Here is a 15514-nt window from a genome sequence, read left to right on the forward strand (position 1 = left end):
CTGTGTGGGTTTCCTCCGGGTGACTGTCTGTGAGGAGTTTGGTGTGTTCTCCCTGTGTCTGCGTGGGTTTCCTCCGGGTGACTGTCTGTGAGGAGTGTGGTGTGTTCTCCCTGTGTCTGCGTGGGTTTCCTCCGGGTGACTGTCTGTGAGGAGTGTGGTGTGTTCTCCCTGTGTCTGTGTGGGTTTCCTCCGGGTGACTGTCTGTGAGGAGTTTGGTGTGTTCTCCCTGTGTCTGCGTGGGTTTCCTCCGGGTGACTGTCTGTGAGGAGTGTGGTGTGTTCTCCCTGTGTCTGCGTGGGTTTCCTCCGGGTGACTGTCTGTGAGGAGTGTGGTGTGTTCTCCCTGTGTCTGCGTGGGTTTCCTCCGGGTGACTGTCTGTGAGGAGTTTGGTGTGTTCTCCCTGTGTCTGCGTGGGTTTCCTCCGGGTGACTGTCTGTGAGGAGTGTGGTGTGTTCTCCCTGTGTCTGCGTGGGTTTCCTCCGGGTGACTGTCTGTGAGGAGTGTGGTGTGTTCTCCCTGTGTCTGCGTGGGTTTCCTCCGGGTGACTGTCTGTGAGGAGTTTGGTGTGTTCTCCCTGTGTCTGCGTGGGTTTCCTCCGGGTGACTGTGAGGAGTGTGGTGTGTTCTCCCCGTGTCTGCGTGGGTTTCCTCCGGGTGACTGTCTGAGAGGAGTGTGGTGTGTTCTCCCCGTGTCTGCGTGGGTTTCCTCCGGGTGACTGTCTGAGAGGAGTGTGGTGTGTTCTCCCCGTGTCTGCGTGGGTTTCCTCCGGGTGACTGTGAGGAGTGTGGTGTGTTCTCCCCGTGTCTGCGTGGGTTTCCTCCGGGTGACTGTCTGTGAGGAGTGTGGTGTGTTCTCTCTGTGTCTGCGTGGGTTTCCTCCCACAGTCCAAAAACATCTGTTGGTAGGTGGATTGGAGACTCAAAAGTGTCCGTAGCTGTGAGTATGTGAGTGAATGTGTGTGTGGAGTGGCGCCCCCTCCAGGGTGTATTCCAGTACAAAATTCTGAAATGGATTTTACTTTCTGGACGTGAGTCCTTGGACAGTAAAAGGGTTTTGTTTGTATTGTGACACCTGGCCTCTATAGCCGCCACTGTAAGGAAACCCGAGTCTATACGTTTCTCTGCAATTAACCATTTCACATTAAACCACTCTGAAAGACACTGTATAGACTCAGCTATTGAATTACGGAAAAACATTGAAAACAGCCGTAGGTTGACTTTAAAAAAACACGCAGAACTGAATTGGAAAAGCACTTCAGACATACGTCAGTGAAGACCCTGAAATTAACCATATAAAAATAGCTAATATCATGAGTTCAGTCAATGGTCTTGACTTATAACACTGACAGTTGCTTAAACGTGTCCATTTTACCTGAATTCATACTATTAACCTGAACTCACGTTTCATTAAGGCTCTAATGTGGCGTGCTGTACTCGTCAAACCTCACATTAGCGTCGAGAAGATTAAAATAATGATAGGACTGAAGCTCTTGAACTGGCTGCTCACCTTCAGGTCAAACTTCACCACCTCCACCTTAACATTAACTACTGTAACCAACTGTCAGGGAGAATTCAAAACAGCTAAAAACATCACGAGTACACATTAACCATGTATGAACTCACAGAGCCAACTTAAAGCAACAAATTCTCCAGTCCACCTTAACTGTACCCAACCGAAAACGAAGCGCCAGTTCAAAAGGACGACGGTCACGTGCTCCTACCACCGCGCTGGGATTGGTCGAGAAATTCAGAACAGTAACCTATCAGTGTCAGTATCAGTAACCTGTCAAAATAAACGACTCTAAGGCAGCATTTCTCAGTTAGCCAGATAACTTAATAATCAACTAATAGATAATGACAGGAGTTAACTTATAAATGATGTTATGTATCAAATGTATATATTTGGAAAAGCCCCCAGAGCAGGATTTCTCCGGTAGCCAAATTACTTAAGCCCTAAACTGACTGCCCGATAGGAATGTCCCTCTCTTTCTTACTGGCCAGGCTTAATGTGGGGTTTAAGTTATGTAAATAAACCGAGAAATCCTGCTTTGTGGTTCCCCATGCTGTTAATTTGTTTGTTTTTTGTGGAAATTACGGCCAAGTTTAGCAAAAAACTAAGAGTGGTTTGGTTGTTATTAACATAAAGAAATTTAAAGGGTCCATATCTTGGAAACACAAATGATCTTTGAGAAACAACTGCAAGTTAATAATTTTCTATACAATAAAACATCAAGAAATATATGAGACCCCTGTAATGTGTGGTGTGAATGTTTGTCCAATACATTATGTTCTTCTCTAACACAGGGAATGTTTAATTTACATTACAGATGCAAGCAAGCAAAGTGTCCTAATTTCTCTTCTAATGAGAAAATTCAATTCAGCATCAAATAATCATATATATATCATACATTTCATTTTTATGTCCCTAATGGGAAATGGCACTTGCACCTGCAAACCATTTTAACTGTGCAAGCTCTGAGAGTATTTCTCATGCGTTTAAAAACTCTTCCTTTCCCTTTGGCCGTGAGAGACAGTCGGTTATTGCTTATGTTCTCTGTGCTCTGGGGTGTGCTGCATGACTTGGCTCGACAATGGGAATTCTTGCACATCTGTTAAAGGAAGGATATGTGGCTCTGTGGATAAACAGCGCCACCTGTTGCTACAAACAAATACAACTCAGTCAACTCTTAGTAAATGTACTTCCATTTTATTTGACTGCTAATATATGTCGTAGGGTCCATACCGGGTTGGCTTACTTACTTGGGCGGTTAAAAGTTTGCTATATATTATTTTAAATCAATTAATTTCCGTTTGAAGTCCAACAAAAAAATTCTCTCAACAACAGCAAAAAACACACATCTCTTAAAGGAAACTCTGGTTGTCTAATATGATTTAAATATATACTTCATTCTTTAAGCTTTATGTAGAATGTGTTAAAACATTCTAGAAGAAAAAAAAAACAATTATTTTATTTTTATTATAAAATATATTCAGTGTGACATCATCACAGTGCGACAGTAGCAAGAGTTGTAATGTTTTTTACAAAAGAAATAATCCATTTGGTTAATTCATCATATTGTAATAGTATTTATAGTAAAATAAGATCAAATTGAAAATGCTGAACATCTTTTGGAATCCAATTTAATGAGAATCAGTTTAATATTTGCTGGATGCAGCCAGAAACTTTCATTTTCTAGGTTATTCACTTCTATTGGCCATGGTTTCTGCTAATTGTGGCGATGCTAACTAGCCTGTGTGCCAAGCTCTGGTATTTTAAGATGTAGCTACAATTAGGGCCCAGCTGGTCTTCTACACTGCGTACTTTCCAGATTTCAAACCTTGGGAAGGGGGACAGTGGTATAAAATCACTTTTGGCCAAAATACCTCTCATCTAAAGTCTTCTCTTGTGTCAATCAAAGATGGTTTGTGCTCATACAAGCTCTAACTCATGAACACACTGGCCCATGTCCATCTAACTGTTCAGCCACAGACTCTCTCTCTATCTCTCTCTTTCTCTCTCTGTCCCTCTCTCTCTCTCTCTGCCCCCCCCCCCCCTCTCTCTCTCTCTCTGTCCCCCCCCTCTCTCTCTCTCTCTCTCTCTCTCTCTCTGCCCCCCCCCCCCCCCCCCCCTCTCTCTCTCTCTCTCTCTCTCTCTCTCTCTCTCTCTCTCTCTCTGGTCATCAAATCTAACTACCTCGTTTCCATGCAAATCTAGCTGCAGTCATAAGCGCCCTCCAGCTGATGTTTCCCCTTTAATGACCCTGATTCATATATTAATTACAAAATGAACCTCCCACTGGTCAGTCAACTGGGCATTACGCTGTCCAGCACATGTCCAAAATGCTGCCAAAGACTCTGTCCGACCAGGCTTGAACACAGGTTTTTAGTGCGGCCTGGTAATGGCAAGCAAATAAGGTAATGAAGCCTAATGGAGGTGTTAAACTGCAGGGTGCTGCTGGAGAGAAATATGCTTATGGATTTGTAGGTGTGTGTGTGTGTGTGTGTGTGTGTGTGTGAGAGAGAGAGAGAGAGAGAGAGAGAGAGAGAGAGAGAGAGAGAGAGAGAGAGAGAGAGAGAGAGAGAGGAAGAGGACACATCAATGTGGCATTGATCTCCATCCGGGTAATAACATGGAATGCAGTGCTGAGGGAAAGAAAAAAAAAATAATAACATGAAGCGGCAGGAAAATAGATTGACCTTTAAACTGATCAATGATGGGGGATTTGCCATGTTTCATTAAAGCGTGTGTAATCGAGGAACCTGTATTCATTAAAAAGCCTATCAGCCTCTGCGTGCAGCAGAAAGGCCACATCATTAGTGCAATATCAGGGTGATTTTTTTCCACTCACGTCGTGCGTGTATGTGCAGAATACAAACTGTGTTCACCCCTGTACTCTAGCATAGAGGTCACCAATAACCCCTTAGCAACGTCCAGCCACGGTTGTTCATGTGGGCCAGGCCTTTGCCACACCAGCAGGTGGCAGTGTGGGCTTTCTGAAGCGATTCAGAGAAGGACAGAATTCAAGTTACAGAATCTCATACTAATGAGATACAAAAGAGTATTTTCAGTTTTTTTATTGTGTGTGTGTGTGTGTGTGTGTGTGCACATGCTAATTAAAAGGCCTATAATAATGAGACAGTATCTTATAATGAAATTTTATGTCATAATTATGTGAAACATTTTCATTTTGCCATAATAATAATAATAATAATAATAAACAAACAGTTTATATTCAATGTGACATCATCACAGTGCGACAGTAGCAAGAGTTGTAATGTTTGTTAAAAAAGAAATAATCCATTTGTTTAATTCCTCATATGGTAATAGCATTTATAGTAAAATAAGTTCAAATTGAAAATGCTGAACGTCTTTTGGAATCCAATTTAATAAGAATCAATTTAATATTTGCTGGATGCAGCCAGAAACTTCATTTTCTAGGTTATTCGCTTCTATTGGCCATGGTTTCTGCTAATTGTGGCGATGCTAACTAGCAGTTAGCTAGCTAGCTAGCAGTTCTAAACAGTTAGAAAAAAAGAAAAAAACAAAAGCAAAAAGGTCACACACTAGTTTAATTCATCACAATTTGAAAAAATAGAGAGAAAATCCAATATAATACCAATGTCTTGGTAGTTGGAATGTATAAGGAGTATAAATTTAAATTTTATTTTATATTATTTTGTTTATTTAAGAAATATAATTGAGTAGAAGGAGAAATCTTTATATTTAAGCTTGCATTCTTGGTTCATTTTGGCTTTTCTTTCTTTTGCTCTTTTGGGTTTTTTTCTTTAACCATATTTCCCTCCAACATTCTTAAAAATAAATCAGTTGTGACACATTCAGAAACCCAAAACTACATATTTACATTGTAACAGAAGCCAAAAACTGTTCTGTGTACAATACCATAGTGTAATAACTATGGTTCTATGAAGAATTCTTTGTGGAATACAGACCCTTAAGTGGTCCTTGACTGGGATGTATGGCTCTAGGTAAAATTATTAACTGGTGTTTATGTTATGGGGTTCTTTAAACTTCAAGAAGTCTCTTTACGCTTTCCACAAAAGTGCATCTTCAAAGAACCATCCATGGAAAGATTCTCTAGGGAACCTCTTGTTTTGTTAGCCATACTTCTGAAAGGTCCCTAAAATTGGAATTGAATTAAACGGAAGATTGCTAAACTCATTCCCATTGTTGCCATCAAAGCTTTGTTGAACATCTGATCCTCTACAACCAGCACATGTGTAGCACATTGTGCTTCATTCACTTTGCGGTAATATGAACACACCCGCCCCTCTTCCCCACGTAAGCATGCCCCTCACCACCCCCCACCAACTCCCTCTGGCAATTCCTCTGCTCTCCTCTGCCTGTTCCTTAGGGGTCACGGCACCATCTTTCAGCAGAGGGGCTCCTCTATCAGCTGCAGCCTCGGGCTCCAATCACAGCCGCTAACAGGCTGCTCCCTCCAGCGCAGGCGGCCCACCCAGGTGGAGGAGGCTGCCGGGGATCAGGTTAGGGTCCTGCAGCCATCTCTCGTGCACTGTGGCAGATGTTATCGGTGAAGGGCACTGACGGATGGCGCACCTGGGACTGGAGCCCGTGGAGTGAGAGAAGGATGAATGAAGGATGGCTGAAATATTGTACTGGCAGTGTTTGCACGAGTGTAAATACAGTACTGGCATTTGTGTGGCTGATGGCAGTGTGAATGCTGAACACTCATTATACTGAAATTGGAGACCCACTGCTTTTCTGAAATGTTTTGTGAAATGTTTGCCTACAGTTTGAATACACTTGGTCAGATTATACATTTCTGCAACAGGGTTTCACATGACCAGATTGAGTCAGTGACAATACAACAGATATTGTTGATGTAATTAAAGTATTTTAGTATTGTCGCTGTCACACAGATCCGGGGTCCTGGAGGTTGTGGGTCTGTGTCCTGCTCCGGGTGACTGTCTGTGAGGAGTGTGGTATGTTCTCCCTGTGTCTTCGTGGGTTTCCTCCGGGTGACTGTCTGTGAGGAGTGTGGTGTGTTCTCCCTGTGTCTGCGTGGGTTTCCTCCGGGTGACTGTCTGTGAGGAGTGTGGTGTGTTCTCCCTGTGTCTGCGTGGGTTTCCTCCGGGTGACTGTCTGTGAGGAGTGTGGTGTGTTCTCCCTGTGTCTCCGTGGGTTTCCTCCGGGTGACTGTCTGTGAGGAGTGTGGTGTGTTCTCCCTGTGTCTGTGTGGGTTTCCTCCAGGTGACTGTCTGTGAGGAGTTTGGTGTGTTCTCCCTGTGTCTGTGTGGGTTTCCTCCGGGTGCTCCGGTTTCCTCACACGGTCCAAGAACACACGTTGGTAGGTGGATTGGCAACTCAAAAGTGTCCTCCAGGGTGTGTTCCCACTTTGCGCCCAGTGATTCTTCGACCCTGAATGAATTTGAATGCAAAGCCTAATGGAACAAAAATGGTAACTCATCTACATTTTGCCCCCAATCTATAGGTCCCCTGACATTTTGCTCACCAGAATGACTGGAGTAAATAAACAAAAACAAGTGGCTTCTGTCCCTTGCACTGATCCAATCAGAAAACTGAACTCAGAAATCGCCCCCTCTCCCACCATCACTCAGTACAGTGCTAGTCAGCACTGGTGTCTGTTGACTGACTTGGCTGGCCGTCTCGTTCAGCTGCAGTTCAAGAAAAGGCAGTGGATGGTTTTACAGGCCTTTGAGGAAGCATGTGCTTGTCCTCACTATCCCAGGTGTATAACTTGGGGAGTATGAGCTTTTCTATGAGATGGAAACCATGACAACTAATGGCTAGGGATGAAAAGTTGGGTAAAAAAAAAACTTCAATACATCACTATATTTCATGTAGCATTACTCTATGTTCATATGGTTGAGTCAATCATTCTGACAGATTGTAATACACTACAGGACGCATAGGGGGCAATATAACTTCTGTTGTTTTGTTGTCACATAAAAGATGAAATTGATTTTTGCAGACAGGAATTTGGTAGTGGCATTGGGAAAGGAAACCACAGAGGTAATGGTGTTTATAGAAACCAATTATAGAACATCGATTAATTGATAATAGAAGTAATGGATATTTAGCAGCCCTAATATAAATAATGACCTATTTTAAGATGTGTACTGACTGACCTTCCTGTTTCTCTCTCTCTCTCTCTCTCTCTCTCTCTCTCTCTCTCTCTCTAGGAGCTTGTTTCTGAGCTCAAATCAGTAGGAGCACACAGCCCCACACTGGTGTGTTTGCTGTGAGAGTAATGGCAATTTGTCAGAGATGAGGGAATGCCCTGAGGCTGAAAGCAAGGCTGCAGTGAAGAGAGTGCTGTGTATTTCCTCTGCTGTCTTTACGTCCTTGCTTCCCACCAACTCACTACCACCAGCAACTTACACATACTGTGAGGATTGTGAGGAGGTAGCTTCTTAATAAAAGGGTTATTTTTAGCAACACCTTAGAAGAACAATTTTTGGTTTCTTAAAGGACTTGCACTGGATGGATCTTGCTTTCTGTTAAACTCAGAAATATTCACTGACTACACATCACACCTTCTTTAGAGATCACAATAATTTTTGCTTTTTTTCACTGTTATTGATATTCGGTCAAAATTTATAATGGTTTTGCCACAGCTTCCTTTTTCCCCACCTGCCAAAAAACACCCAGCCCACCTGTACCCACCCTGGCCACCAATCACAGGTTATTGAATGAATCACTTATGTAAATTAAATGTCTTAGTGGTAAGAAATGTATTATTTATACATATACACACACAGTACTGTGCAAATGTTTTAGGCACCGGAGTTTATGAGATTTAAAAAACTATTTATCTGAGCAGTACGTGTTTATTTGCTGAACAACAAACAAACAAACAACCAATAAATATCGCCCAACATTTGAATAAAACCAAATCACATTATTCCAGTGAGTGTGATATGATGTGAGTGTGTGAATGTGTTGGTTTAACTTTTCCCAAATCTCTCCTCGTGGAGTCCGTATTATTTGAGGTCATCCTCCAGTACCTAGTTTTATCGGTTAATAAATAATGATTTTAAATAATGTATGCTGTTGATTTAACAAATTTATTCGAGAATCAAGGAGAATCTCAACAAAATATTGTTCTTCAAACTCACTCTCACCTACTGCTTTATAGAGAAAAAAATCCTTATATTTCTTATTTTATTTTATATTATTATTATTTTGTATTTACTGTGATTATATATAACTTTATACAAGCCCCACGCTCACTGAAAAGGCTTTAGTTTAAATATATATGATTATCTTAGGTGCATAAGACTTCTGCACATTACTTTATATATTTATATATTTCCACTACTGTCTGCTACAGTCTTTGGCTGTTTGCTCATTACACATAATGACACAACCAGCAGTTTATTTGGATTAAGGGGCAGCATTATGAGCCCCCACCATTGGCTGGAACATTTTAGTACTCACACAGGTTGCCAATTTTGCATAGCCAAAATTTTCAACGGTAGGACAAATATGGGGATCACCTGTAGGAAACCCTTGCAGACACAGGGAGAACACAGCAAAATCTTCACAGTGACCTGAAGGAAACCAGGACCCCAGGACCCTGGAGCCATGTGTCAGCTACACTACCTGTAGCATCAAGTATAGCCATGATAATACAGGTTCATAAATTGTTCATTTATTTGGAATAAGCTTTCTGTAAACCTTGTGTATCTACACTGTACTTGAAAATAAAAGTTCCCAAATGTTTTTAAGGGTATCCCATGTATGACCATGTTTGTTAAGAGTGTAGCATGCTTAGGGTTGACCTTAAATGGACTGTATCACATGCATATGGGAATCTATATGCATGAATTTCTTATTATATTGATATATGTCCTCAGACCAATAGGAATAATTAGTTAAATCACTAGTGAACTACTTGCTGAAAGGTCATGAAACCACTGCTGGATGTTTACTGTCTTTGCTGAAGCCCTTTACTTCCTAGAAAACCTCACACTTCTACGACAGAGGTTCATGTATTTCCCTTTGTGGGCTCCAGGTTTAAAGCACTGTAAACCACAGAGTGAGTCAGGACTAAGTACATTGCATAACAACAGCCTTGATATAGCATCACATGGGCATTTACTGTAACACTGTTTTTCAGATGTAAACAGTGCTCTCTGTTTGGGTGGAGTTTTCTGCCTCACTGGAAATCAGCTTGGACCTAAGAGCCAGGACTCCTCCATTCATCATGATCTTATCAGACTTGGTTTTTGGAGATAAACAACCCCCAGACCTCCACCTTCTTTACATCATTTCCCATATGCTTTGGTTAAAAAGTGCCACGATCAACAGTCATTGAGCTTGATTTACAGAAAACATGAGCTCCTCTCCCACTTCAAACACGACAGGCTAATTGTTTTTGGCAGCCTTTTTTTTATTACTCTATTATTGGAAATACTTGTGTGGCATGTTCATTTTGTCCTAGTAAATTAAATTGGCCATGCAAAGTTTCCCCGACTTCAGAAGAGCCTTGTGGGAAAAGAGGCCCATTGGATGTCTCTGCTAGCTCGTCGCTCACAATGCTGGCCCACTTCCATCGATGCATTTCCCCTTCCAAACAGCCTCTTCCTGTTTACATACATCTCAGATGGACAGTGAGCTGGACCAGGAACATGCGCCTTGAAGCAGCTTCATGTGGTTTCGCACCTTCCTCCATATAAATGCTAGTCATACTGTCTAATTTGCTTGATGCAGCACCACGAAAAGGGATTTGCATGCTATCGTGCATCAATGGTTTGCCGCCCTCAGGCAATGCTAATACCACAACAGAAGGCTATAATTCCTTGTCGAGTTTTTATACATAACTTAGAGGGAGGGATGTAATCGTCTGTTTTGCCAGGACTTGAAGCCAAGTACTGTAATTAAACAACAGCTTATCAGGAAGGCTAGTGCTAGTCCTGTGCTAGCATACACCATAGAGAGACTTATCTAGTCGGTCAGCTTCAAGTCACTGGGAAAATATGTGTTGAACTCACAGTATATGCACATATGGGGTTGATACAGTGGTAAATACTGACAATTTGATTATGGAAAAATACATTTCAGGGTACCATTCTATGAGTAAATATTAAAGGGGGCATATTCTACCACTTTTCCACAAGTTAAAATATTTCTGGGTTCTTAATGAAACGTCTGTGAAATTCTTTGGTCAAAACACCACAGCAGTGTTCTCCCCAATGTTTAACCAGTTCCTTTAAATGACAATGAACCACAACTCAGTGCAGTGCCAGAGCCCAGGGGGTAAGGTCATATCATTACACTTAATAATTATATCTATTTGAATTTTTACTAACTACCTCAACAAGCTATTTTTGTAGCGGGTGGTAGGCCTAAGTTGTTTTTCTTTTTCGTCTTAGGGGTGTTGCCTGTTAATAATATGCAAATATGATTTAGTATAAACAGTTTATGACCTTCTAGTGAACCTTGCATTATTTGTTAGCACTGACTGCTGCAGGGAAATATAAAAGCTCTTTCATATTCATTTTGCACTCCCTTATGAAGGTGAAAGATCACAGACTGGATCAATATGGGGCTGCATTAATTTAATGCAGTTGGGTTATTGTATTTTTGCCACACAACTGTGAATCGAATGTGTCAGAGTTTGAACCAGGCAAAGTAATTCAGATCTTGGAGTTGCTTCATTCCCACGTGACCATGCAGGGCTTGGCGGTCACAAGCTGATTAAATCATTCTTATCGTCTGATGCATTCAACGATAAATACGGGGCATAAAGCCATCACCAAGCTTGACCTTTCAGAGCAGTGTCTGATAAATTGAGCAGATATTGATTGTCACAGAACATATGGTGACCACACACACACACACACCATAATTTTGATATGAAACAGAGGAAGCACTGCGTTAGTATGGAGGAACTTAAAGAGTGAACTAAATCACTACATGTCCTATATATTGTTAAGTTAAAAGTTGTCAAAGGTCAAAATAGATCCATCTTAGATACTGATCACTAAATATCCAGTATTTTCACACACTATAAACATTCTGACTTAAATACACAGTTTCTGACTTCACTTCAATTTCTGTAATTTCTGGTAAGGGTCATGTTGGGTCCAGGGCCTACCCAGAATAATTGGGTACAAAGCAGGAACACACCCTGGACATGGCACTAGTCCATCACAGGGCATCACACAATCACCCAGTCGCTCACACACAGATACACACTACCCACACATTACTGTAGTAAAAGCCTCTACACTTCTGGAAAGTATTTAAAATTCTTGTCAAAACATTGCTGTGAGTGTTTAATTGAATTAAGCCAATTTAGCAAAAGCGAGGTTCCACTCTGATGTTGAATCATTATTTCTGAATCAAAAACAACACTCCAGCTCTCAAAGGTAGTCAACTGAGCGCCATCACTTCAGGGAACACCCTTTCAGTGGTCCACAGCCCAAAGCTAGGGTGCTTTATACCACTCTAGCTGACACACTACTGGGTGTGGTGATCTTAGTGCTCCAGAGCATCCCATTCTATTGGCAGTGCTTTGCTATGAAGGTTATATAAGTGTGTGCACAATTAAACACACATGTCCATTCTGGGTGCACCTTGTGAACCCAAGGTCAAAGCCACGCCAAACCTTAAAGGAATATTCCTCCCAAAATAGGAAATATATAACACATGGAGCTAGCTGGCACTCCTTCTTCATTAGCCATGGTAGCAGTGCACAGTCTAGAAGTCACAGTCTAAACACTGCGTCTCATATGTGTGCCATCTGAGATAGGTTAGACAGAGCTCCATGTGGCATGCCCTACAGCCAACCACAATGAAGGAGAGTAATGTACTGAACTTACTCGATTCAAATGTGTACATTAGTTCCACATGAATAGAATATATATCAACCCAGCTATTGGCAAACATAATAAAATGTAAGTAAACTGGGTTTTGGAGTGATGCCATAGAGGAATCTGATTTGATTTTCTAAAGAACCTTTCAGAGGTTACTTACTTAAAGGAATACTCCGCTATTTTTTTTAGTTGTGTAGTGTACAGTCACTTAGAAAAGACAACAAACAGGTTTTTCCGTAAAAGAAAAAACAAAAAGTGTGAAATACTTCGCAGAAGATCAGATTAGTTCTAGGAATTCAGCAACACATGTTGGTAATTTTTGGTTCGTTTTTGTTTAAAAGAATCATCATGCTTGCTGTATATAAACTCTGTACATAATTAAAATAACACATTTCATTTTTAAATGTTGAACTGAAACAAAATTATTAAGCTCTTGAAACAGTTGTTCTCCCACCACCCAGTTGTCTTAGATGTCATAGCTTGTCTGTTCTGGAAACATGGATTGAACCCTAAGACCCTGGGAATTGTTCAATCCTGCTCCGGCTCCCTCCTAGCTCCACCCCTAGTTCTTTACACACACCTGCAGCTACTCAAAGACACATGGACTGCCCTTAAAAAACCTTTTATTGACTCCTGGTTTGTGAAGTCTCTGTGTAAACCCCTGTGTCCTTTGTGTTCTGAGCCTTGTTGCCTTGCTGAATCCTGTTTTTGAATGCTCATTTTGAGTTTTGAGATATAGGCCCCAAACTGAAGGCTTAGGAAATCCATAGTGTTTCATACTGTAAGTGTGAGTTGAATTTCTAAAAGCTTTGAATCATTGTCTCTGGTCATTAACCATGGCATGTGACAGATACAGATCTGAGGTATTACTTTAAAGAATCATTCTTTTAAAAGTCGTTTAAGGAATTACATTTTTAGGCATTGATTCAAAAAGTTAAGTTTCTTTTACAGTTTTTAATTTCCAGCCCTTTATTTGAAGCCTCTGCCACCATGCCAGCCTCAGGTTGTGTGTGTATGTGTGGCACATGTGCCATTTACTTGAGGTACAGGCAAACGGAGAGGCAGCCACCCCTGCCAAAAGAGCAGCACGTGCCTGGAGATCGATGCAGCCACACACACACACACACACACACACTGGTCCTGTCATGGGCCAAAGCAAACCACTTAACATGAGGAGTCATTTCCAGGACTTCCCTTTAAAAACAAGTGCTTCAGTTCTGTCATGCCTTCCACCTCGTCTGAGCCCGGCTGCATCCCAGCTTTGTAATCTGCAACAAATGGAGGCCATTAACACAGCAGGCGGTGAAATTTTCTATTATTTCTCTCTCCACAAGAGCAGAATGTGGCGAGGAAGATGGGGCATGCGGTGGTGGTCGTTCTGTTCCATGATACTGTGTCCCGTACATATGCAGGCCTCTTTGTTGCTGTCATCCAGTGAACCCCCAATCAAGTTGTGCTTCCTGAGTTAATGTGGGTTAACTAGAGCAGGAAAGATACCAAAATGTGTAGGGTGAGGATCTAACGCCAGAGTTGGAGATGTGAGTGATAGGGAGTAACTGCAAAATCCTTGCCCAAAAGTGACATTCAGGATTTCAACAGGCAATAAATGAGCTGACAAATAAATAAACACATAAAATGAAATGTTTTTTAAATTAGATTTCCATTCCACCTCAAATGGTGAAGCAGTTGCATCCTGGCAGCTTCTCTTCTTATTCAGATTTTCCGTTCCACCTTATACGGTGCAGCAATTACATTCTGGCGCCAGTCCACCTTATTGTGTGCAGCAGTTGCACTCCAGAGCCTGAGCTTCTTATTCAAATATTCTGTTCTAGATATTAAATGGTGCAGCAGTTTTTCATTTTTGTCTGAAAAACGACATTGGTAAGAGCTACATTGATGATGACCAAACCAAACATAATAATCTCATGAAAACCTTACTTTTCATTACGCTTTTTGAGATGGGACTCCAATCAGGTTTTACAAAGTAGTCCGAAATCTCATTCACCCACTTCTCAATTAATTCATTAGTTCTGTATTATCACTGAGCAGACTCACACACACTGTTAAGGCACCAAAAAGGTTTCTTTGAAGTAATGCCATAAGGGCGTACTGGGACAAAATGTCTGCGAGCTATGTTTTACATGAACTGTGTTCTCTGTAGAGAAAAAGAACCATTTAATCTCACTAACCTTTGTCCATATAGAATACATCCAAGTCAAGAACCCTTTAAGAACCTTTATTTTTGAGTGTATGGGGGTGAATCTGTAAACTGTAGCTTGTAATGACAACTTAATTCTCTCTTAAATATGGTTGTGAATTCATCCAACGCAAACAGCCAGAAGGCCCAAAATGAGCCTCAATGGACGCTTTGTTAGTTTTTTACATAATCACACTAATTGTTAGTGTGCTTTCCTTGAGGTGTGAAATTCAAGTAATTTCCGCCTTTTTCTTCCAGAAATACGGAAACTCGCTGTTTGAGAAAAGTGATGACACACTGCCTGGAAGGATTACTTGCGCGTGAAAGTATTCCACCCAAAAGTGTCTTCATATCAACACGTTGAAGCCTCTAGTTTACATTAAGGAATAATTACTGATTTTGCTTGATCCTATGCCAAGACGCTGACACAACACTCTCCATTATGTCCTCCAACTCCCTGCTCTACACTGAGATACCTACCCTAGAGGACTCTCCCTTAATCTTCTGTGATATCCTCTCTTTATTTCCCATCTCCACTTGCTCTAGGATGCCGTGTGGAAGATGCCAGTTCCGAAGGGCATTGATGCAGGTGTTGACATTCTGTCACAAACCTTCAACTTGTCTGTCCTCTGCAAATCTCACTGGATTTGGGATTCTATAAACAAACCTACAGGTGTTTGGGTGGATCTCTCTCTCTCTCTCTCTCTCTTTCTATCTGTCTCTCTCCCTCTCTCACACACACACACATATGACAGGCATATTATCCTTTGAGCTCCAACTGCTGCACAATTATGGTCTGGAGGACGCACACAATTCCAGTCGTCCACATAATTCCAGCTGTATCCATCAAATATTCATGTGCAACCACTGCACAAATCGAATCAATATAATGTCTTAATCTTCCATTCCATAAAATACAGCTTGTTAAAGGGTTCTTCAAGGGTTCTTAATGGCCATTATTATTATACATAGAACCATGTTATAAATAGAA

At 41.4% G+C, this 15514-nt stretch overlaps 1 protein-coding gene across 4 annotated transcripts in view; it reads right to left on the bottom strand.

Moving 5' to 3' along the window:
* The window catches only part of sts (steroid sulfatase (microsomal), isozyme S), a 49778-nt gene extending 48036 nt beyond the window's left edge, over positions 1-1742 (bottom strand). For 2 of the 4 annotated variants that reach the window (XM_066659093.1, XM_066659082.1), the window contains exon 1: positions 1507-1689. The gene's annotated coding sequence lies outside the window, so the exon portion shown is untranslated. Of the gene's footprint in view, positions 1-1400 lie in introns of all 4 variants that reach the window. The other 2 variants (XM_066659088.1, XM_066659084.1) reach the window with 2 other exon arrangements.
* Between the last annotated feature and the right edge of the window lie 13772 nt (positions 1743-15514).

The sequence above is a fragment of the Hoplias malabaricus genome, chromosome 2, assembly GCF_029633855.1.
Source record: "Hoplias malabaricus isolate fHopMal1 chromosome 2, fHopMal1.hap1, whole genome shotgun sequence".
Classification (NCBI taxonomy): domain Eukaryota; kingdom Metazoa; phylum Chordata; class Actinopteri; order Characiformes; family Erythrinidae; genus Hoplias; species Hoplias malabaricus.